Source organism: Crotalus tigris, unplaced genomic scaffold (genome assembly GCF_016545835.1).
Source record: "Crotalus tigris isolate CLP2741 ecotype Arizona unplaced genomic scaffold, ASM1654583v1 scf7180000017661.16357234195:1864864, whole genome shotgun sequence".
In the NCBI taxonomy this organism is placed as follows: domain Eukaryota; kingdom Metazoa; phylum Chordata; class Lepidosauria; order Squamata; family Viperidae; genus Crotalus; species Crotalus tigris.
In genome coordinates this window covers 1,751,372-1,775,090 of record NW_024096548.1, presented here as the reverse complement: position 1 = coordinate 1,775,090, position 23,719 = coordinate 1,751,372, and the positions used below count along the sequence as shown (strand labels likewise).

General features: G+C 40.9%; 1 long non-coding RNA gene across 1 annotated transcript; it reads right to left on the bottom strand.

Annotated features, from left to right (window-relative positions):
* Positions 1–754: 754 nt before the first annotated feature.
* On the bottom strand, positions 755–22,384 carry LOC120304830. The gene is made up of 3 exons (XR_005555852.1): positions 21,903–22,384; positions 18,462–18,632; positions 755–812 (listed from the first exon to the last, which is right to left on the bottom strand). It is a non-coding gene; the product is annotated as an uncharacterized LOC120304830 (long non-coding RNA).
* Between the last annotated feature and the right edge of the window lie 1,335 nt (positions 22,385–23,719).

Here is a 23,719-nt window from a genome sequence, read left to right as displayed (position 1 = left end):
CTATTTTAAATATGTAAACCATGGCTTCCGTGATGTCACCAATGCAACCAGGGGATAGGAGGTGTTGCTGATTACTCCTACAGGGTTGGTTTCATTATGTAAAGAGATCTGATCAATATATTGAAGATCAAGATAATTTTGTTGAATGAGGAAAATGGGGTAGACTCATTTATTTATTTATTGAAAACATTTATATTATCTCCCTTCTTAAATCAAACTCTGGGCAGTTCCCAATCAACAATTAAAACAACATCAATCATAAAACAGCATAATACATATATTTATTAAAACTGTACACATTAAAAATCTGGCATCAGCAATAAACCCATACAGTTCTTTGTTAAATCTTCTTGTCTGTCTCACCCTATCCCAGTCTTCTTCTTCTTCTTCTTCTTCTTCTTCTTCTTCTTCTTCTTCTTCTTCTTCTTCTTCTTCTTCTTCTTCTTCTTCTTCTTCTTCTTCTTCTTATTCTTCTTCCTTCTTCTTCTTCTTCTTCTTCTTCTTCTTCTTCTTCTTCTTCTTCTTCTTCTTCTTCTTCTTCTTCTTCTTCTTCTTCTTCTTCTTCTTCTTCTTCTTCTTCTTCTTCTTCTTCTTCTTCTTCTTCTTCTTCTTCTTCCTTCTTCTTCTTCTTCTTCTTCTTCTTCTTCTTCTTCTTCTTCTTCTTCTTCTTCTTCTTCTTCTTCTTCTTCTTCTTCTTCTCCTCCTCCTCCTCCTCCTCCTCCTCCTCCTCCTCCTCCTCCTCCTCCTCCTCCTTCTTCTCATCCTCATCCTCATCCTCATCCTCATCCTCTTCATCCCGGTGCTTGGGATTCCTAAATGGCAAAAAAAAAAAAAAAATAGAGCAAGTAGATGAATTAGTATGTCTCTGTGAGATCTATTTACTACTAAAACTCTTGTATCTGTAATCTTTAACTGACAGAAATAGTGCATCATAGGGCAACAATATTTGAACCAAGGTACTTCAGATGGACTAACATACAGAATCTGTTTGAACTCCAGGACTCGTGACTCCCTTGGGATTGAAATTTGGCAATTTTGTGGTTGCTTCAGTACTGCCACCCTGCTGCACCACTGCCCAGAGGTACAGTAGATCTGTCCTCCCTTAACCCTCTGGAGGCCAGGTGGAGCAGTCCCACCATCAGCAGCCGGAGGGTAGTCAGCAGTGGTCAAGCCAACAGGAAGTCGGAAGTCACTCGCAGTGCTGCTTTGCCATTTGCCGTTTAATTTCTCTGGTTAGGTAAAGAAAAATCTCTGACATGATAGCTCAACAGGTTGTGAGTTGTCTAGTATTTACTAAAGGAGACTTGATCGGAAATGCAAATGCTGGTAAAAAAAGTGGGTTGGTAATATGAGCTGTGTGATAAGGAATAAAGATTAGTCCATAAAGGGAAAATGTCCTTGTATAAAATCATGTTCTGAGTACTTTGTTGTATGAAAGTAAGATCTGGGCAGGTCCCAAGTATACAAGTCAGTTAAGTTTTATGCAAATGAGATTTTTAAAAGACAGGTGTGTTAAAACAAAAAGAGAGAGAGAGTCAAGCATGAATGTGGACAGAACATAAAAGTGAGTGACTAAGGTGAAGGTGGTTTAGTTCTATAGAAAGCATGAATAAGGACCACATCACAAAACAAATATGTGAGGGAAGAATGAAGGACTTCAGAAGAGGGGGAAGATTGAGAAAGTCATGGTTGAAAGGAGTCGAAACATTTAAAGAACAAAAGGCAAAATATGAGAGGATAATCCCACTAATCCTACAGTCCTGGGAAAGCGTCCTTAGCATTTAAGTTTTATTTAATTGAAAATCAACTTTTCTACCTGTTTTAACATCTACAGGTAGTCAGCTTACAACTATTCATTTAGTGACCGTTAAAACACCATTGAAAACAGTGACTTACAACCATCTTTATGACTGTTGCAGCATCCCTGTGGTTGCATGATCAAAATTCGACCGCTTGGCAACTGGTTCATATTTATGACGGTTCCAATGTCCCAGGGTCATGTGACCTCCTTTTGCCACCTTCTGACAAGCAAAGTCAATGGAGAAGCCAGATTCACTCAACAATCATGTTTCTGATTTAACAACTGCAGTGATCCACTTAACAACTGTGGCAAGCAAGGTCCTAAAATGGGGCAAAGCTCACTTAAGAACTATCTCACTTAGCAAAAGAAATGGTAGGCTTAATTGTGGTTATAAGTGAAGGACTACCAAGGCTATGGTTTTCCCAGTTGCAAAATGTATGGCTGTGAAAGTTGGACCATAAGAAAGGCTGAGCGCCAAAGAATGGAGGCCTTTGAACTTTGGTGCTGGAGAAGACTCCTACGAGTCCCCTGGACTGCAAGGCGATCAAACTGGTCAGTCTTAGAGGAGATCAACCCTGACTGCTCTTTAGAAGGCCAGATCCTGAAGTTGAAAGTCAAGTACTTTGGCCACCTAATGAGAAGGAAGGACTCACTGGAGAAGAGCCTAATGCTGGGAAAGATTGAGGGCAATAGAGGAAGGGGACGACAGAGAATGAGGTGGCTGGATGGAGTCACTGAAGCAGCAGGTATGAGCTTAAAAGGACTCCAGAAGATGGTAGAAGACAGGAAGGCCTGGAGGAACGTTGTCCATGGGGTCATGATGGGTTGGACACAACTTTGCAACTAACAACAACACCTGTATTCACTTAGTCTTGTCATTGTTGTCCTTTCTGGCACCACATTTGTATTGTTTCATCTGTTTTTGTCCATGAATTTATTGTCCTGGGATTGTACAGTATAATTCATGGAGTGCTTAAAGAAATTCCTTTGGGAAGCATTTTGTAAATTAAATAAATTAAAGCATCAGCATTGTGACCCAGGCTCTTAACTATTTTAATGGGGACCCTTAGCCAGTAGGTGTCTCTGCTAAGCATTTTTTAAAAAGATAATGCTTTTGCAACGGACTAGTTGAGAGGCACCCTAGGCTGGAGTACAGAAATATGTTTACTTGCTGAACAGCAGAATATAAATTACATTCTGGCTTCCCACCTACTGAAGTATAGCTTGTAGACCACCAAGCTTGGCCTTGCTCCATTTCAGACTAGAACTAACAAAGACAAATTAGCCACCCTTGTCAAAAGATAGCATGTGTGCAGAATTTAAGCCACGAGCAGGTTACAGGGCAGTAAATCTAGAATCCAATTTGACTATGTGTAGATCACTGAGTGCAACAAGGTCTTTTGATGCATTTTTAGTCACCAGCTTCAAGATGGTTTATGTTGAGTCTGTCGGTGCCCAATCATTTAATCTCATAAGATCACGTCAATGATTGTAGGAATTCAGTCCTAACTGAAATCTAATATGAACTGCTTTAGAAACCATAAAGAAAATTTAGAATTAGGGTCTGGTTTACACGTCATACCCGGAAGAAGGTATCTGCAGTTCCAATTGCAAATCTGCAAAAATATAAAAAAAACTCTCGTACCAAGTTCTTTGTTTTAAATATCAATGTGTTCTTGGAGAACTCTCTGTGTAGTTCAGTGGCATGAGAATCTGCTGTGAATCCCAAATAGAGGACCCCTCCCCTCTGTTTTTGCTTTTATTTTAAAAGCAACCTTATCCTGTAGGCTAGACTGGATTAGCTCAAAATAATCAAGGCAAGTTCATGAGAACCTGGAAACTTGAAACATTGCTTCTCATGATGTCAAGCAGCTAAGGAAATCAAGAGATTCAGCCAATTCAAATGAATATAAAGATTTAGTGCAAGCTGAAACTCTCTAAAACAGTGTTTCTCAACCTTGACAATTTTAAGGCATGTGGACTTCAACTCCCAGAATTCCACAGCCAGCAGTGCTGGCTGTGGAATTCTGGGAATTGAAGTCCACATGCCTTAAAATTGTCAAGGTTGAGAAACACTGCTCTAAAAGAATCTGGCCAACTAACAGTCAAAGGGAATGAGCGGGAGATAAGAAAGGTATTCAAAGTTGACTGGACTCAGGTCTCTTGCGGGTGCGCAGGGACTCATGACTTATGACATGTTTGACCTCTCCCTTGGGCTCAGCCTGGTCATCTGATTTACTACAGGTAGTCCTTGAATTACAACAGTTCATTCAGTGACCGTTCAAAGTTACAATGGAACTGAAAAATGTGACTTATGATTGTTTTTCACACAGCCATTGCAGCATCCCCATGATCATATGATCAAAATTTGGATGCTTGACAACTAACTCATATTTCTGACGGTTGCAGTGTTCCAGGGTCATGTGATCATTTTTTGTGACCTTCTGACGAGCCAAATCAATGGCGAAGCCAGATTCACTTAACAACCACGTTACTAACTTAATAATTGCAGTGATTCACTTAACAATTGTAGCAAGAAAGGTAGTAAAATGGGGTTAAAGTCACTTAACTGTCTCACTTAGCAACAGAAATGTTCTGGTCATAAGTCGAGGACTACCTATACTATGGTTCTTATCTACCACTACTTTCTTTTGGCCAATTTTGGCTTGAACATTATATCCTTGTGTTTTTTTTTTTGTTGTTATTTTTAATCATTTTTAGAGTTATTAACTACACTGGTAAATCTTGTATGAAGCTACAAGGTAAGGGAAGAAGTGCCTTACTGAATAATACAAGCTAAAATAAAATAAGTGGATTGAGTAAAACCACTCTATAATCCAATGGTCCTTTTCGATATTGAGAAATAATCTTATCCTTTTCCGGTCTCCCATTCCGCCTCCTTTTCTCCCCCATGAATGTCTGCAATAAAGAAATATTATCACCCTTCCAACTCAACATTAAGATCCTCATCTGCATCGCTCCCGTTTAATTCCAGCAGGCAAATGAGCAAATCCATTGATTTTTAATGACTGCTCAGGCTTATTATTCAGCTAGCAAGCAGCTTTAATCATTTGACAGGAATGTCAGAGCCACAAAGAGGGAAAATGTTTTCCACTCAGGCGAAGGAGGGAGGAACATGGGAAAGAAGAGTTTTTGAAACTAAAAATTACAGCCTCCGGGCTGTCATCAGCATTGTTATGCAAATGCAAAGTGAAATTTGCTGGGACCGTTTCCTCTGAATTTTTAGCAGCAATCCTCAAAGGCACTCCGTCCAATTAGAGATGAAATGCTCAGAATATCAGGTATTGTTGTCAACAACACGGGGTTATAGTAACACGGTCTCCTAAGTGGTAAGACGTAGACTGCGGTTGGGTTGACTGAATTCCCCAAGGGGAAAAATACCAACAAGGTTTCCCCAGGTTCTTGTGTTGCAGAAGATCCCTAACTGAACCCCATAGAGGAGGGGTCCCCAACCCCCAGTCCGTGGACCAGTACCGGGCCACAGCATGCCAGCAACCGGGTCGCACAAACAAGCAAAGCCCCATCCATGGGATGCAGGCAGCACATAAAACCACATACCTTCCGGTCCGCGGAAAAACCTCTCTCCGTCCCTGGTGCCCAAAAGGTTGGGGACCTTTGCCGTAGAGAATTATTCTGGTTTTTTTTTCTCTTACCAGTGCTTAAAGAAATCCTGAGAGGTTCTTGTGCTTATGAGATGGCCCAAAAATACTCACGTTTTGTGGTACAATCCTCTTCCCAAACTTGTCGAGCACAAATAATTTTTATAAAATGTGTTAGAGAATTTTAATTTCTCTATTGGTGAAAAATAAATCAGAACCTCTCACAGTTGACTGCATTTAGCTGATTCAAATAACTTTATATTTATATAAAAATATTTACAATCCCATTCTTCTTTACAGCAACATAGCTTAATGAAGACTTCTTATAGAGACAGACCAGAGACAAAACTTTAGACTGGAAATCCAGCTCCTAACTCAATACTCTTTGCACAGACTCAGTAGCACTTTCTTCACATTGGCTGACTGAGTTACCACATGACTCTTCCTGTTCATTAATATTCCAACAAAATGTTTTATAGGTGGCATTTGGATCCCAAAAAGCTGTCTGATATGTATCCCAATTTACAGCCCAAATGCTGGAGATGTGGTAGCTTGGATGCAACCTATTTTCATATTTGGTGGACTTGTAGAAATATAAAAGCTTTTTGGATTAAGATTTGGTGGAACATTCAAAAGATTTTTAAAAGAAAGATAAAGTTCACGCCACAACTATTTTTGTTGGGTATTATTGTAGATTGTGATGCTAAAGAAACTAATTTGATGTTGAATTTTATAACAGTTGCAAGGTTATTAGTAGGGCAATATTGGAAGAAAGACTCTTTGCCTACTATAGAAGATTGGACGCTTAAGGTGTCAAATTGAGCAGAAATGGCAAAAATTTCTGCTTACTTGAAGGATCATTCACAAGAAAGATACATTTCAGTTTGGAGAAGATGGATATATTATATTCAGAATAAATATGGGATTAAAAAGTTTCATTTAGCCTATGAGTAAATTTTAGAGTATTATTAATAGTTTCTTTTTTAATTTTTATTAGTTTTAGTATGGTTTAACAATATTGATTTGTTTATATTATTATGTTTATTTTTAATTTGTCTATATTTATGTTAAAAGGGAGTTAAAGTGCATTATGGACTTAGTTACTTGTATAGTTGGGTAATGTTTTTTAGAGTTTGATTGTTTATTTGTAACCCTGTACTCAGCTCTGGGAAGTGGGGGAGGGGTGGGAGGGGTGGGTGGGTCTTGGGATGTATATTGTATAAAACTTTTCAATAAAAAAAAATCTGGTTCACCAGAACTTGCAACACAAATTGAGCCCAAGTTTTCTCTTGCTAAGCGAGACAATTGTTAAGTGAGTTTTGCCCCAGTTTATGACCTTTGTTGCTACAGTTGTTAAGTGAATCACTGAAGTGGTTAAGTTAGGAACACAGTCGTTAATTGAATCAGGCTTCCCTGTTGACTTTGCATGCCAGAAGGTTGCAAAAGGGGATCCCCTGACCCCAGGACACTGCAACCGTCATAAATATGAGTCAGTTGCCAAGCGTCTGAATTTTGATCACGTGATCATGGGGCTGCTGCAAAGGTCGTAAGTGTGAAAACCGATCATAAGTCACTTTTTCAGTCCTGTTGCAACTTTGAACTGTTACTAAATGTTGTAAGTTGATTACCTGTAGATCTTGTTTTTGTTGTTGGTTGCAAAGCCGTGTCCGACCCATTGCAACCCCATGGACAATGTTCTTCCAGGCCTTCCTGTCCTCTACCATCTTCTGGAGTCCCTTTAAGTTCACGCCTACTTTGATCACCCTGATAGCAATTTTATAAGAAAACTCCAAGAACTGCCCACTGAAAAATATTTATGTCCAAAGACTACACAATCTAGTCTTTGAGCCTGTAATCATTTTTCTAGTACGGAAAGTCAAACCTTTCCTTGAAAAACTAGACTTGGAAGTTGTTCTCATTTTATTAATATTGGCTTGCTGGTGTTAGTGGAAATGTTCTTGATGGTTCCCTGATTAGTCTATTGTTTATTGTTTGTTTGTCTGAGTTGGTAGTTGGTATTTAACGTTAGACACTTGTTGGTCTAGTGTTAATCTTGGTGATAATTCCTCTGGATATTGATTGCTTGTTGTTGTTAGTTGTGAAGTCGTGTCTGACCCGTCGCAACCCCATGGACAACGTTCCTCCAGGCCTTCCTGTCCTCTACCATTTTCTGGAGTCCATTTAAGCTCACGCCTCCTGCTTCAGTGACTCCATCCAGCCACCTCATTCTCTGTCGTCCCCTTCTTCTCTTGACCTCAATCTTTCCCAGCATTAGGCTCTTCTCCAGTGAGTCCTTCCTTCTCATTAAGTGGCCAAAGTACTTGAGTTTCAACTTCAGGATCTGGCCTTCTAAAGAGCAGTCAGGGTTGATCTCCTCTAGGACTGACCGGTTTGATCGCCTTGCAGTCCAGATCTTAAATAGGTGGGAAAGTTGATTTTCAGTTAAATAAAAGAGTTCTTAAACACTGTTCTTCTCCTGCAGAAGTTCTGCGATCTTTAGACTTCCCGTGTTTTCATTAATCTCCAAAGGAAGACCTTATGATCAAATTGCTCCTAGGGATATTTTTTTTTTCCCCTCTAGGAAATTTTTGGACAGCCGTGCTGTTGTCAAGGGGAGTCTCAATCTTTGTGAATAGTTGGGGAACTTTCCTCAGAGGCATTCAGAGAAATACTCCACCTAGTTTCTCTGCCAATACAATAGGTAAACATTTAAAAAATATATATTTGTTCCTCACTGAGTTCTAGAGCAACCCTTCTTCTTTTAAACAAGCTGCAGAGAGTCCTGAACTGCATTTCTTGTAAGAACGCTCGACAAACAGATAATTATAACTTGGCTTCCAGCCCTACAGGGCATGTATTGCCCAAGTTTTAAAAGATCCCAGTGGAATGTTAAGCTCCTTTTCCTGGCATTTACATGGTTTTGTTTTGTTTTGTTGAGCTGAGTATGGCAAGAGGAAGGATATGGTGGTTTTCTGTGGGTTTGTTTGTGATGATTTCTGAGGGGGCTGGCTGAGGCGCCTTGCTTTTGTTCTTTTTGTTTTATGCCCTTGCTTGTATCTTTTGTGATTCTACCCAGAAATATTTGAGGTGTGTGTTATATAAGAAAGAAGCAAAGTGATAAGATATACAGGTATAGTATAGGGGGTACCTTGCTCAATAGTAGTAACTGTGAGAGGGAACTCGGAGTCCTAGTGGACAATCACTTAAATATGAGCCAGCCGTGTGCTGCAGCTGCCAAAAAAGTCAACACAGTGCTGGGCTGCATTTAACAGAGGGATAGAATCAAGATCACGTGAAATATTAATACCACTTTACAATGCCTTGGTAAGGCCACACTTGGAATACTGCATCCAGTTTTGGTCACCACGATGTAAAAAAGATGTTGAGACTCTAGAAAGAGTACAGAGAAGAGCAACAAAGATGATCAGGGGACTGGAAGCTAAAACATATGAGGAACGGTTGCTGGAATTGGGTATGTCTAGTTTAATGAAGAGAAGAACAAGGGAGGACATGATAGCAGTGTTCCAATATCTCAGGGGCTGCCAAAAAGAAGAGGGAGTCAAGCTATTCTCCAAAGCGCCTGAAGGCAGGACAAGAAGCAACAGATGGAAACTAATCAAGGAGAGAAGCAACCTAGAACTAAGGAGAAACTTCCTGACAGTTAGAACAATTAACTAGTGGAACAACCTGCCTCCAGAAGCGGTGAATGCTCCAACACTGGAAGTTTTTAAGAAGAGACTGGACAGCCATTTGTCCAAAATGGTATAGGGTTACCTGGCTGAGCAGGGAGTTAGAAGGTCCCTTCCAACTTTCTTCTTCTTCTTCTTCTTCTTCTTCTTCTTCTTCTTCTTCTTCTTCTTCTTCTTCTTCTTCTTCTTCTTCTTCTTCTTCTCTTCTTCTTCTTCTTCTTCTTCTTCTTCTTCCTTCCTCCTCCTTCTCCTCCTCCTCTTCTTCTTCTTCTTCTTCTTCTTCTTCTTCTTCTTCTTCTTCTTCTTCTTCTTCTTCTTCTTCTTCTTCTTCTTCTTCTTCTTCTTCTTCTTCTTCTTATTATTATTATTATTATTATTATTATTAAGATATTGTGAATGTTAATTGGTATGTGAATGGTTAAGACTGCAGAAAGAACAATTGCAACTAGCCTACCTTCCATAAAAGACCTGTAATATTGCATGGGTCAGAAGGGGGGCTGTGAAAATATCTACAGACCCTTCACATCCTGGATATAAACTATTTCAGTTCTTCCTCTTGGAATGGCACTGCAGAATACTGCAGGTTAAAACAATTAGATTTCATCTTCCATGTCTAGATCAAACTTTACACTATCAGAATCAAGCCATCTTCTTGGCTTTGCCTTTTGCCCAAAATAAGTCATTATTGGTAGCAGCCAACATACCAGCAGATAAGCTGGGCTCTGTGTCTCTCCATATTCACATAGTGTGTTGTTGTCTGCTAAGAGACCCACTTGAGCATATTGGTTTTACATTTAGGCCCTCCAACTCTCAACCTATTCAGGATCCTCCAAGTAATATGAGGGAAGTCACTAGATCAAACCTGGGAAAACCAAAATAACTAAACATGGGGAATTTTTTTCCTTAGCACCATCACTTTGCTAAATACATAATTCTCACATTACTCTCTAATGTCTATGTATATTTACCCATGTACAGTAGTATAGCTATAGTGTTGTTATTATTTATGCTTCTTATTATCTTTCTTACTTCCCCCTTAGTAATATGATAATGATGATGATTATCATTAGTCTGTTGCTTTGCATGTACACTTCTGCACCAGAGACAAACTCTTATTCACACTTGGCCAAATAAAGTGTTCAATTCAATTCAATTCAATGGTCAGTCACGCCCTATTGACAAACCAGGTTTAACTGAATCAATAGTGGGATGACGGTGTTGTATGAACACCATCACTCCATTGGCAAGCAGGCTGGGAGGGTTTAAAAATCAAAATAACCCTATTCTTTTGGGTTAAACTGTCCTTTCTTAGTTAGCTGTGTGGTATGAGAAATGTGGTAAAGCCCAGTCAGAAATAGAACAGTTCCCAAGGCTTGCACAGCTGGTCCTTGAAGAAAAAGAGTCAGAGATACAGGACATCTGGAGGAGCAAAATTGTTATTCATAGAATGCACTGGTGAGGTGGACAACATGGTACACAATTCCTAAAAAGTGATTGGCTCTCCTTGTTTGCCAGGAAGGGATCATTGATGTAATGAACTTTCATCACCAGAGCTCATAGGATACTGGGCACTTTCTGGATAAAATGTCAGAAACTCTTTTTTCTTGAAATATGTACATAATATGCAAAAGAGACAATCAACCAGCCAAAAAGGGAACAAAAAGACCCAAACACCTCCCCACCAGCAATCAACACCCAGATGAGCATAAATTAACTCCAAGATTAACACCATACCAACAATCAAGTAAACAATACCCTAATCAAGTAACTCCCAAACAAGCCAACATTGAACAGCCCAACCAAAGAATCTCTATGTTCTAACCTCTATCCGGACCAATGCTGACAGGGCAAGCACTAGAATATAAACTGACAGCAAACCCCACTCCTTACTAGCTCTGATGATGTTACATAGTTTGGGTCATGAAACATCTGCAAGAAAACAACCAAGCTCAGAGAGCACCAAGGACCCCTCCCCCCCATTTCAACCCTGAGTTGCAAATATTCTCCTCCAGTGGTATGTCAAATATATATTCTATTCTGAAAATTATGAGTATTGTCTGGACAGAGTTATCAAACAAGGGGATTTGTTTGCAGTGAAGTCCAACTTAGACCATGGAATTAAGCCCTCTAAAATTGAGGATTTACTATATTCTTGACCTGTACATTAGTGAAGAGGACTTAAACCAGGTGCTGAAGTTATGTCGAGATATAGAGATTGGTGACTCCAAAGTCAATGGCCTCAACCATTGGCCCTGAGAAGCAACGAGATTTAATTACTCATCATTAATGTATATTCTGTCGCTTGCTATAGCCAGTGATCAGCAAACAAGCCAGAGTGAAAATAAAAGTAAACATTAATATAAAATTCATTTAAAAATCCACAACTTTTAGTAATAAAGACATTTAACTGTCATTTCCAAAGAGTCAGAGCAGCTGTATAAATTTGATAGTGAATAACTAAAATATTAAAATCTCTCTCCTTCTCTCTCATTCACTCACTCACTCTTATGTGCGCGCATACACACACACACACACACAACTAGATTTCTTTTAGAGCCGAAATGAAATCAACATTGGCCAATTGTTTTTTAAAATAACATGGTTTAATTTTTTTGAAAAAAAAAGCAACCAAAACCTTGGGGACCACTTTTTATCAAAATCCAAAATTGTGATATTGTTTCATTTCATGGGCCATTTATATAGCATGAAAATATAATGCTTCAGGGTATAAAATGTATTATCTTCTCTTAACGTCATCTGGGAATTGTACCTTGAAAGACTAATGAATGAGAAGAAAATGCTTTTAAATGTTTAAATGCTAATTCAGGTTAGAGGAAATGGCTTGAAAAGTAAAATAACCCTAACCTCTACAGGAAATTTCAGTCACGGAGCAAAGTTTAAAATAATACCAGAGACATCACAGTGCAACTATTTTGGTTCCAACCACTTCATAAAGGCAGCGTGAAGAGCTGATGTTAGGATATCATCACAGATTTGGGGTGGGGTGGGGACTATTTTCCAGCTTGTTTACATTAGACTTAATCTTTCTAATGCAGTGGTTCTCAACCTTTCTAATGCCGCGACCCCATAATACAGTTCCCCATGTTGTGGTGACCCCCAACCACTTATACATCACCGGGTACCAGGGGTGTGGCCAAAGAAAAGGAGGAAAAAATGGCAGACAGCCTTGTTTGGCGACCCCCGTGAAATGGTCGTTCGACCCCAAATGGGGTCCCGACCCACAGGTTGAGAACCACTGTTCTAATGAGTGTAGGAAAATAGGATATATATGCTCAGTGGCCAGGAATATGCCTTACATGCCAAAGATTTCAAGGAACATCTTCAGGTTAAAAGATCACATAGCAAAGTTGAGGAAATCTGAGATCCTTCAGCCCCGCCTTAAATAAGAGAGGAGTCGAGCCACCCCTTGGCTTTCTCAATGTCACTGGACTGTCTCTTCTAATATCCCGATGTCAATCATGTGAGGTCTTTGGTTTCCTCTGAACTGATTTCTTTCAGACGTTTCATTACTCAGCTAGGTAAAGTTAGCTGCCTAACACCATCACGTTAGCACTGATGACATTACCTAGTTGGGTAATGAAATGCCTGCAAGAAGAACAACCAAGAGATCACCAAGTACCCCAGAGTTCAACAATGAGCTACAAATGTTTATTTCTATTGATATCGATCATGATGGATGTTGAAGGGCTTATGGAGGCTACCTATCGTCCTCCCTCTGTGCCTACTAGCCAAAGTTCTTACTACTACATTATAAGCATGAGCAGCCAGGTGCTGTAGGTTCCAAATGGAAAGAAGAGTAAGAGAAAAGACTGAAACCCCTTTCATGGGGTATCAATTCTCAAGCACGATGAGAATAAGATACAAAATCAGAGAAGCTTCTTTTAGAATGGAGGAATACTTCAGAACAGATGTTGGCTCAGCCAGCAAAGTTCCAGATTAAACTGGTCCATTGAGATGATGAGAGATACTTTCCTAATTCATTACATGACAAGAGACACCTTCTTAATTTGAAATCGGGACATTCCCAGCCACTCCAAATGTCAAAAGGGAATTGTCCTAACCTGCTTTGAAAATCTCCACCAGGCAAGATAAAAGATATTGACAGGTTTCAGACCTAATGACAGGAAACATTGAATGTGTGGGTACGTTTCTGTGGTCTGAAACTACAAAGCTTAGAAGAATCACACAACACAGGAAAAAAGAGTTCAAAGTCTTTCCGTTGAAAAGCAACGCTGTTTTCTTTCGTTTTTCTTTTTAAAAAAAGAAAAAAAAACACCATTCTTTCAATCTGCTTCACCCACACTTTCATTTTCCAAAACCCCTTGCTTTCTTCTTGGTCCGATTAGCTGGTTTTTCCGCTGTTTAATAGTCTCACACTTTTTCATTGATACACTGAGTAGTTGGGTTATTATTAAAAAGCTTTGGGGAAACTTCAGCCTGGCCATTAGGAAATTTTGCACTGAAGATTATTACGCTGAACTCTTCTTTCCGCTTTTCTTTTCTTTTTTAGTTGAAGCACACACTTTTGGGAAGCCACCGGTGACTTCCCTGTTTCAAGCCTTCCTCCAATACAGATGACCTTACACCTAATTTTCCTCTTTTAAGGGTGAGAAAAGTTGAGGGGATTTTTTTTTACAGCTGATTGGTTAGTTGATTAGTTGATTAGGCTAAAACGGGGTTGACAAATTTGCCATTGAAAGTGTTACATGAATAAAACTACTTCACTAAATCATATGATCAGGCCATAGCATAGAATCATAGGACTGGAAGGGACTTTGGAGGTCTTCTAGTCTAACTCTCTGCTCCAGGCAGGAGCAAATGGTTATCCAATCTTTTCTTGAAAACCTTCAGTGATGTAGCATTCACAACTCCGGGAGGCAAGCTGTTCCACTGATTAATTGTTCTCGCTGTCAGGAAATCCTTCCTTATTTCCAGATTGAATCTCCCTCTGGCCGAGCTTCCAGCCATTGCTTCTTGTGTATTCTGTGTGAACATACAGTTATGTTTTGTAAAGCTTAGTTTCCAGCTTAGACCCAGGTTGTGTGAAGCCAGCACAGGAATTTTTATGCTGTAGTAACAGAGGACAATATTTAACAGAATAACAGAGTTGGAAGAAAACTTGGAGGTCTTCTAGTCCAAGATTTTTCAACCAGTGGTACGGGTACCACCTGTGGTACATTGGCACTTGGCAGGTGGTACGCGACCCTCCTAGAAAAGTGGTAGCGGGGGAGGGGAATGAGCTGAGCCAGTGGCAGCATCGCACAAGCCTGAGCGAGAGATGGCTGGAACTGCAGGGCTGTCAGGGCTCAGCAGAAGCGCCAGGATCAGTGCCGCTTTCCAGCTGATTGATGCTTCTTTGGAGCTGTCAGGGTTCAGTGGAAGAGCCACGATCAGCACCAGGCTCCAACTGAAGCTCGGCGCTGATCCTGGCACTTCTGCTGAGCCCTGAAGAAGCCCCAATCAGCTGGACTGTTGCAGCATCTCCAGGGTCTTGTGATTTACATTCAGATGCTTGGCAACTGAGTCATATTTATGGTGGTCACAGTGTCCCAGGGTCATGTGAAGTGACCAAAACCTGCTGCAACCACCTAGCAGACGGGGGGAATAAAAACCAAACCCCCACCCCACCCATCCCACCCCCGCTGCCAATCCTCAACAGAAATGCTCACAACAATGAAAACCTCGGACAGGAGGAAGAGCGCCGCCGAGTGGGCAGGCAAATGTCTTGCTGAGCTGTGGCTTGGGGGGCACTTTTTTCAGTGCCATTGTAACTTCGAACAGTCACTAAGCGAACTGTTGTAAGTCGAGGACTACCTGTACTTTATCACTTTTTTCCTTTTTTTGGGTCATCAGGTTTTTGACACCTTGCTAGGCAACTGGTGGTATTCGGATGTTGCCATATCCTAAAAGTGGTACAATGGGTGATCCTGGTGCTTCTGCTGAGCCCTGACAGCCCTGCAGCTCCAGCCATCTCTCGCTCAGGCTTGTGCTGTGCTGCCACCGGTTCAGCTCATTCCCCTCCCCCACTACTTTTCTAGGATGGTCACGTACCACCTGCCAGGTGCCAATGTACCACAGGTGGTACCCGTACCACTGGTTGAAAAGCCCTGATTTAGAGCACCAGGAGCCAAGGTTAAGTCCTCTTAGTTTCCCCCAGGTTCAAATAGCATGAAGCCTAATAGGCAGATGCAGATAAAAGTAATGGTACATTGTTCCCAGTAAAACTGATGGCTGTATTCAGGACTCAGCCAGAACAGTTGGATTCACACAGCATGCAAAGTTAATATTAAACTTCATAAATCTTTGAGTTGGCTTCACAGGTTGCATAAATCTCAGTATTCATGCAATGTATTGTGGGATCCTAGAAAATGCAAACCAGTTAAACGTGGCAGTGAAGATTTAAGTCATACCTTAATGAAGGAGTACCCATGCTTTCATTATGCATCAAATGCTTTTATTTAAATCTTATACAGCATTTGTACAAAAATGGTAAGGCTTTGATCACTCACCATCTTGTCTTTTTTAAAATCTCCCCTTTAATGCTCCTTTGCCCCATTTATAATAAAGAAGTGGGATGCCCCCATTTTTAGTTCCTATTTTGCAAAACATTCAGAAATTTCACCACTCATACTAGTTTGGGAGGGGTTCTGAAGGTTTGGGAGGAAAATGCACAAATCATATGACCTACTCCAAGGTTTTGATCCACTTCAAAGTTTCCGAATTGGCATCATTTCAGTTTAATTGTGCCCTTAGGTTTTCTAAAATTCTCTAGGGATGTTTGCTAGGGACCTAACATTTACAGAGGGAAGGTAGAGTATCTCATTACCCCACTATGTTCAGTTACAGTCAGCTCAATTGTGTGCATTATTTTCAGAAAATAATGCAGACATTATTTTAATCCTGTCAATAGGCTTTGCACAGAAATAGAGGTTTTAGATTGCTTTGATCAAAGGAAAACATTGCAACTTAAATATGTGTCAGTACTGGCAGTCTTTGACTTACAACCATTCATTTAATGAACTATTGCAGAGGTTCCCAACCCCCACTCCGTGGAGCGGCACCGGGCCGTGGCATACCAGCAACTGGGCCACGCAAACAAGTGAGGCACCATCTGCTGGATGCAGGCAGCAAATGAAACCACGCCCCCTCTGGTCCATGGAAAAATCTTTCTCCACAGAACCAGTCCCTGGTGCCTAAAAGGTTGGGGGCCTCTGACCTACGGCATTGAAAAAAGAGTCTTACAATGGTTTTTCACACAAATGACACATATGACCATTGCTGCATCCCATGGTCATGGGTTCAAAATTCATACTTGGCAACCAGTAGGTGTTTATGACGATTGCAGTGTCCCAGGGTCATGTGATTACATTTTGCATCCTTCTGACACGCAGTCAGTGGGGAAGCCAGATTCATTTTACAGCTGTGTTACTAACTTAACAACAGCACTGATTCATTTTTCAACAGAGGCAAGGAGGGTCACAAAAAGGGGCAAAGCTCACTTAACAACTGTCTCACTTAGCAAAAGAAATTTGGGCTCAGTTGTGGTCTCGTGTAGGACCACCTCTACTTGATTACAAAAAGTGGACACCAATGTAGCATTGCTAAGTGTATTTAAGTTCATAGCTCTTCACTGGGAAACTTAAGCACGTGCTCAGCACATAGCTCTGAAGTCATTAGGATTTTAGTTTGATTCAGTTTCATTCTTACTTTTGTGATGACCTGTAGGGTCAGGCTGCAATCCTAAAAATATATATGTGTGAATAAGAAGTAACTGTTGCATCTTCCTTCTAGGATGTTAAGGATTTTGTAAGATCTCTTGCCTTGAGTAGGGGGTTTGAGTAGAAGACTCCCAAGGCCTCTTCTAACTCTGTTATTCTGTTAACTTAAATAAATATGGTTTTCTTCCATACTTCCAAACATTATTCCTATCTGTGTTAGGACTTGATATGGTGTATGTTTTAAGTATTCAAAGTGTCTTTGTTACAGACAACTAGGGTGCAAAAATGGAAGTTAAAAAAGGGAAGAGCTGCTTCCATCTTTTCCTAGGTTGGATTGAACCCACAAACTGAACAGTGTAATGATCTCCAGATTTCCAATATATGGGTATCAAACTGAAATTAGGCAGCCACCAATAAATACTTAGACTATTTTCTCCAATCTCCAGCCAGAGATATTAAACTGCCATTCTCAACCTCCCTTACCTCTAACTAAGGAAGATGGGTGTTGTAGTCCAAGGCTCCTGGAGGCAGGGGGAGAAGATTAGTAAAAAGAATTGTATGAATCCCCACAAAATGATTCAGTGTATCGAAATCTCTCTGGTATGAATGTTTTAAAGATTGGTTAGTAATGACTCATAATATCTACAGTGGGTGAAAATGGGACTTGGGTAGCATCATTAGCATCAAAGGTATTTGTGCACAATATTTTCCTTGATCAATCACACTCAACCACCCCAACCTTAGAAAGGAAGATTTACATAACATAGTAACATTGACGGAACAAGGCCAATTCCCCCCACCAACTCTTCCCCAACTGCTTCACAGCTTCCTTTCCCTCAGTTCAACCATGCATGGCTAATAGCATCAAGAGATTATCTTCTTCTTCTTCTTTCCTGTTTGCAGAGGAAGTGAAATCACTTCGGGGAAAAATAGAGAAGCTTTCTAGAAGTTTGATCAACTACTGGAGAAGATCACACTGAACTCTGGCAAGGCCAATAAGTGCTCTTCCACCCCCAAAAAGTTTCTGACAACTGAGTTTGCAGCCAGGACTTTTAGTTTGCACAATCTGAAAATGAAAGGGTTTTTCTTGATAGCCTAAGAGATTGCACAGGTAAGAGAATAGCAATAGCAATAACACTTAGACTTATACAGTGCTTCACAGTGCCTTACAGCCCTCTATAAGCAGTTTACAGTGTTGGCAGATGGCCCCCAACAATCCGACTCCTCATTTTACTGACCTCAGAAGGATGGAAGGCTGAGTCAATCTGGAGCCAATGAGAATCAAACTGCTGGCAGTTGGCACAATTAGCCTGCAATACTGCATTCTAACCATTGCGCCCCCATGCCTCTTTCAAGAGGACACCACAATATCAAGAGAACAGCGCCCTTTTATTCCCCATTAAAGAAAATTGGTTCCCCCTGCAGAAAGAGGTATCCTTTTGGGTTAGCAGTATTATTGGTTTGTTTTATCACAAAAGACCTGCCTATTCTCAAAGATTCAGATGGAAGATAATAACATTAGCTCAGCCTTCTCCAATCTAGTCCTCTCGGGGTAAAGTTTAATTTCTGAAATTCCCAGGGTGTGGGGAATTAAGGATGGTTGTCCACTTACAGTCATTCGTGTCCCACTCATCTGCAGTTGGTCAGATGTTACTCTGCATCTGCTGCTTGGCTTCTGTGAATAGCAGGAGTCCTTAATTTGCTTCCAGAAGATATCCAGGCTTTGAATCCTAATGATAAGGAAAAACTGTCCTTCTCCAAAATAGAGCTAAGGGGAAGAGAACTGATATAAAGAAAAAGAAAATATAATGAACAGAAGATATCAGGGATGGTCCCCAGGTGTTTTCCTGCAGGGATTATATATATAGTCTATATATAGATTATAGTTTTGTAATTTTCCTGGTGTTCATGCTTTTTAGCTATTTAAAATGAATACACCCAGGAATCATTCTTTTGTTTTTAATATTCTCATTAACATATATATATATATATATATATATATATATATATATATATATATATATATATATATGTCTTTGGTTGTTCGGGTTTTCTCCCGCGTAAAATTGGAAGTGTCTTGGCAACGTTTCGACGAAGTCACATTCGTCATCTTCAGGCTGGTGTTTTTAGCTTCTTGCTTTGAGCAGCAATGTGTGGTTTTAGCTGTTTCTTCCTTTTAACTGCCAGTGAGGGTATGAACTGATTGGATGGGAGCTTGGCTGTGTTCTGATTGGGTGAGGTGTGTTCATGCTGTGTGGGCGTTTTTCTATCTCGAGATAGGGTTAGGGTTTAGGGTTAGGGTAAACGCCCACACAGCATGAACAAGCGAGATGATACCTCCCGCCTACCAGCCATTTGGAAACCTGCCCTTATTGACAAACGACTCCCTAACCCAAAATCTTAAACCCCTCTGCAACTCAGACTAACCTGAGCACAACCAAACAGAACACTCCCCCAGCCAATCAGAGCACAGCCAAGCCCCTAACCATTCAGAACACACCTCCACCCAATCAGAACACAGCCAAGCTCCCACCCAATCAGTTCATACCCCCACTGGCAGTTAAAAGGAAGAAACAGCTAAGACCACACATTGCTGCTCGAAGCACGAAGCTGAAAACACCAGCCTGAAGATGACGAATGGGACTTCGTCGAAACGTCGCCAAGACACTTCCAATTTTACGTGGGAGAAAACCCGAACAACCAAAGACCTACATACAAATACCCGCGAAAACCTCAGAAAACATATATATATATATATATATATATATATATATATATATATATATTCATATATATATGGATCTTTGGTTATATATGTTATATATATATATATATGTATGTATGTATGTATGTATGTATGTATGTATGTCTTTGGTTATTTGGGTTTTCTCCTGCATCAAATTGGAAGTGTCTTGGTGACGTTTCGACGAAGTCTCATTCGTCATCTTCAGGCTGGTGTTTTCGGCTTCGTACTTCTAGGAGCAATATACCGTATATGCCGGCGTATTAGGCGACCCGGCGTATAAGACGACCCCCATCTTTATAGCCGGGCCACATTCCTAGAATGTCGTTTTATACGCCGGAAACTACCAGTATTTCTGGCGTATAAGACGACTCGGCGTATAAGACGACCCCCGTCTTTGGCGCCAATTTCAGCGCTCGCGGAAGTCGTCTTATACGCCGGCATTTACGGTATATATATATATATGAGAGTCAGTTTGGTCCAGTGGTTAAGGCACTAGGCTAAAAGGCAGGAGACTGTGAGTTCTAATCCTGCCTGAGGCATGAAAGCTGGCTTTGAGGCCAGTTACTATCTCTCAGCTCAACTCATTTCACCTTGACTTATTTGTAAAAATAATAAAGGTGGGATAGAAATAAAATAAATATACATGTACTCACTTTAAAGTGATTGCCATTGCCCATATAAGGCTTACCTAGTTGGATAATGAAACGTCTGCAAGAAAACAACCAAGCTCAAAGAGCACCAAGGATCTCACAGCTCAACCCTGAGCTACATTTTTTGTCTTCTATTGGCTTAACGAGTAACCCTAACTTTAACTCTAACCCTTTATACTTCGTCTAAAATAAATATACAACTCATTAGGTGATTTGTTCATTTGGTCCACTAGTGTCAGGTAGCAATTCTCCAGGTATTCAGGCAGAGGGATTCCCTCTGGCTATGCAGGTATTTAATTTGAAGACTTGGTCAATTCAACCGTTCAGTTTAAATGTCTGAACTGAATCCCTGGAGCAATTCAGAGGACCAAATCAGTTCTAAAAAAGAGTTCTAAAAAAAACAGAGAAACAGGTTGCAGAACTGTTGGAATCCATTGTTAGAACATATTTCTATGCAACACCTACAGTGGTATTCAGCCAGTAGATGGTAGTATTTACAAGTTTGGATGTATGGTATATACTAATGGTGGCCTGTGCCAGAGGCAGCACTCAGAGCCCTCTCTGTGGGCACGCACGCCATTGCCCCAGCCCTGCCTCCCCTGCAGCCCCCTTTTCAACAGTAGCCCCTCTGGAGGAGAGTCACCCCCGAGCGCAGCCCGCTCAGAGCAGCACAGCCAAGGACATGGCAGCCGGGCAGTGGGGACATGACTCCACCCTCATGCCCTGTCATGTGCACTTGATGCTGGGGGTGCGTGGGCAGAGGGCGTGGTCACCATGTCACTGCTGGGCTGCCTGGGTGATCTGCTGTGGGCTGTGGAGGCTGTGAGTGGCCCTGTGGGCGGGCAGGGTGGGGACGGAGTGGGGTTGGGATGGGGCAGAGCAGAGCAGAGCAGGCAGGATGGGGTGGAGCAGGGGTGGGATGAGGGCAGAGGCGGTTTGGGGGCACTCAGTCTCTAAAAGGTTCGCCATCACTGGTATATACTCTATGCTCTTTTGTTCTTAGTAGAGATTTCTGTTTCCTATTACAGTTATATAGTTGATCAGTAAAGCACATGGTGACTGTACTTTTTGCTCTGTGTGGTGCTTTATATAAACAGAATTTCTAATAAGAATGATGAAATTACTATACCTGGGCATGCATACATTTCAAAAGGACCCCAGAATTCTGAAATGATAAGATTTTCCTGCATCCATTTAAAGTTTGAAGTGAGGAAGTTTCCTGAATTGGTTAAAATCTAAGTTGCTAAATCTAAACTGAAATTCAAAACCAATATCAAAGTCCAAATTAAACTAATTTTATTTTTCAACTGTACTTAGCAAGTTGGCAGAAATCTGATACAAGAGAGAGAAAGAGTGAAAGAGAGGAGAGAGAGAGAGAGAGAGAGAGAGAGAGAGAGATATTAGTGAAGCTGGAAGCATGGCTTAGATCCCAAACTTACTCTGTTCCTTGCCTATTTGCCACTAGAAGGAAGAAAGAAATGCTGGGGTTTGTGATGTTACAAGCTGAGTTAAATTCAGAAAGGAGACAAAGCTGCATTTAACATCATACAATATTAACAACTTATTTTAGTCTACTGTGCCATTTGAAATCTTTTTCTCCAGCCTGCTTTATTTGCTCAATATTTTTTAGCCTTCCAAACAAGAGGGAAATTCTCACCGCTTAATTTCTATTGTTCCTCTCTGGTTTCCCCTTCCCATCCAATCCATGATACAGCGGTGCTGACAGCATTTGTATTTGATTCCAATTACCTTTGGAATCCATCAAGTGGGTTGTTCCTGAAACCAGTCCAGAAGAAATAGGGGGAAAGGGAAACGAACTAGCCCCTTTTTCACATACGCACAAACACACCTAACCGCAATTCTAGTTTTATACAAGGACAATCAGTGAGAACTGGCTTGATCTGAGACTGTGGGGCTGGTTAATTATGAGACCATTTTTGACTTCCTCTAAAAAAAAACAAAAAACAAAATAAAGCATAAAAAAAAGGAAAATCCTCTCTGTTTGCTTTCTTTTTAATGTGACAGATCTGTTCTGTGAAATGTAAACAAGCCGTAAGCATGCAAGACATGCCAACAGGAAGTTAGTTGGCGAATAAGACTCAAAACTCCTGGCTCCCCTCCAGAGGAGCTTAGCCACGGATTGTACACTGCACAGGCATTCTCTGAGACCATATGCAGCACAGAAGGCAGAGGAAATAAGAAAAATACTAGACTATCATGCTCCAGAACTGATGTACCAGGCAGCATCTGTGTGCAAAACAAGGAGGATTTACACAGCATTGCAAACATTAAATGAATCATTGCAGCATGGAATTCCACAATAGGTAATTCTTGACTTACCAACTGTTCATTCAAAGATACAACTGCACTGAAAAAAAAAAGCGGCATACAAAACAATTGTCATACTTACAACCATCGTAGCATTCCTCACACTCACGTGGTCAAAATTTGGGGGTTTAGCAACCGGTATCTATTTATGATGTGACATATTCATGAGCCGAGGTGGCGCAGCAGTTAGAGTACAGTACTGCAGGCCACTTTAGCTGACTGTGTTCAGCAGGTCAGCGGTTCAAATCTCACCGGCTCAAGGTTGACTCAGCCTTCCATCCTTCCGAGGTAGGTAAAATGAGGACCCAGATTGTTGGGGGCAATGTAAATATATACATATATATATATTGCTTACTGGTGTACACCGCTTAGAGAGTGCTTGCACTTAAAAGCGGTATATAAGTCTCATAAATAAATAAAATAAATAAATAAATATGACAATTACAGCATCCCAGAGCCTTGTGGTCGCCATTTGTGATCTTCTCAGTTGGCTTCCAACCAAGTCAGCTCCTGACCCAGTTCTTGTTTTTAAGTAATTAACTGCACGGTACCAAACCAAATACTTTCCAAGCCTGCTATATGTGTCCACCCCAGTAATTCCCAGCCAACACAGTCATTTTTTCCCCAGGAAATATGGGAATTGGGAGTTTAACACATACAGTGAATGCTGGAAAGCTAGAGAATCCATGATAGATTAGAGATTAGATTAGATTAGATGTCAGATTAGAGCACGGGTCTCCAAACCTGGCAGCTTTAACACTTGTGGACTTCAACTCCCAGAATCCCCAGCCAGCATGCTTAACTCTGGCAACTTTAAGATGTATGGACTGGCTGGGGAATTCTGGGAGTTGAAGTCCACGGATCTTAAAGTTGTCAAAGTTGGGAAACATTGCTCTAAAGCAGGGCTCTCCAAAATCGGTAACTTTACAATTTGTGGACTTCAACTCCCAGAATTCCCTTGCCAGCAGAACTGGCTGAGGAATTGTGGGAGTTGAAGTCCACACATCTTAAAGTTGCCGAGTTTGGAGAGTTCTGGACAAGAGGCTTGCACAGCTCAGCAGGTCAGTTCCCATAACTTTTGGTTTGCATGTTCAGTCAATGGACTTTGGTCCTGGTTCCATAATGACCTCAGAAGAGGAAGAGGCT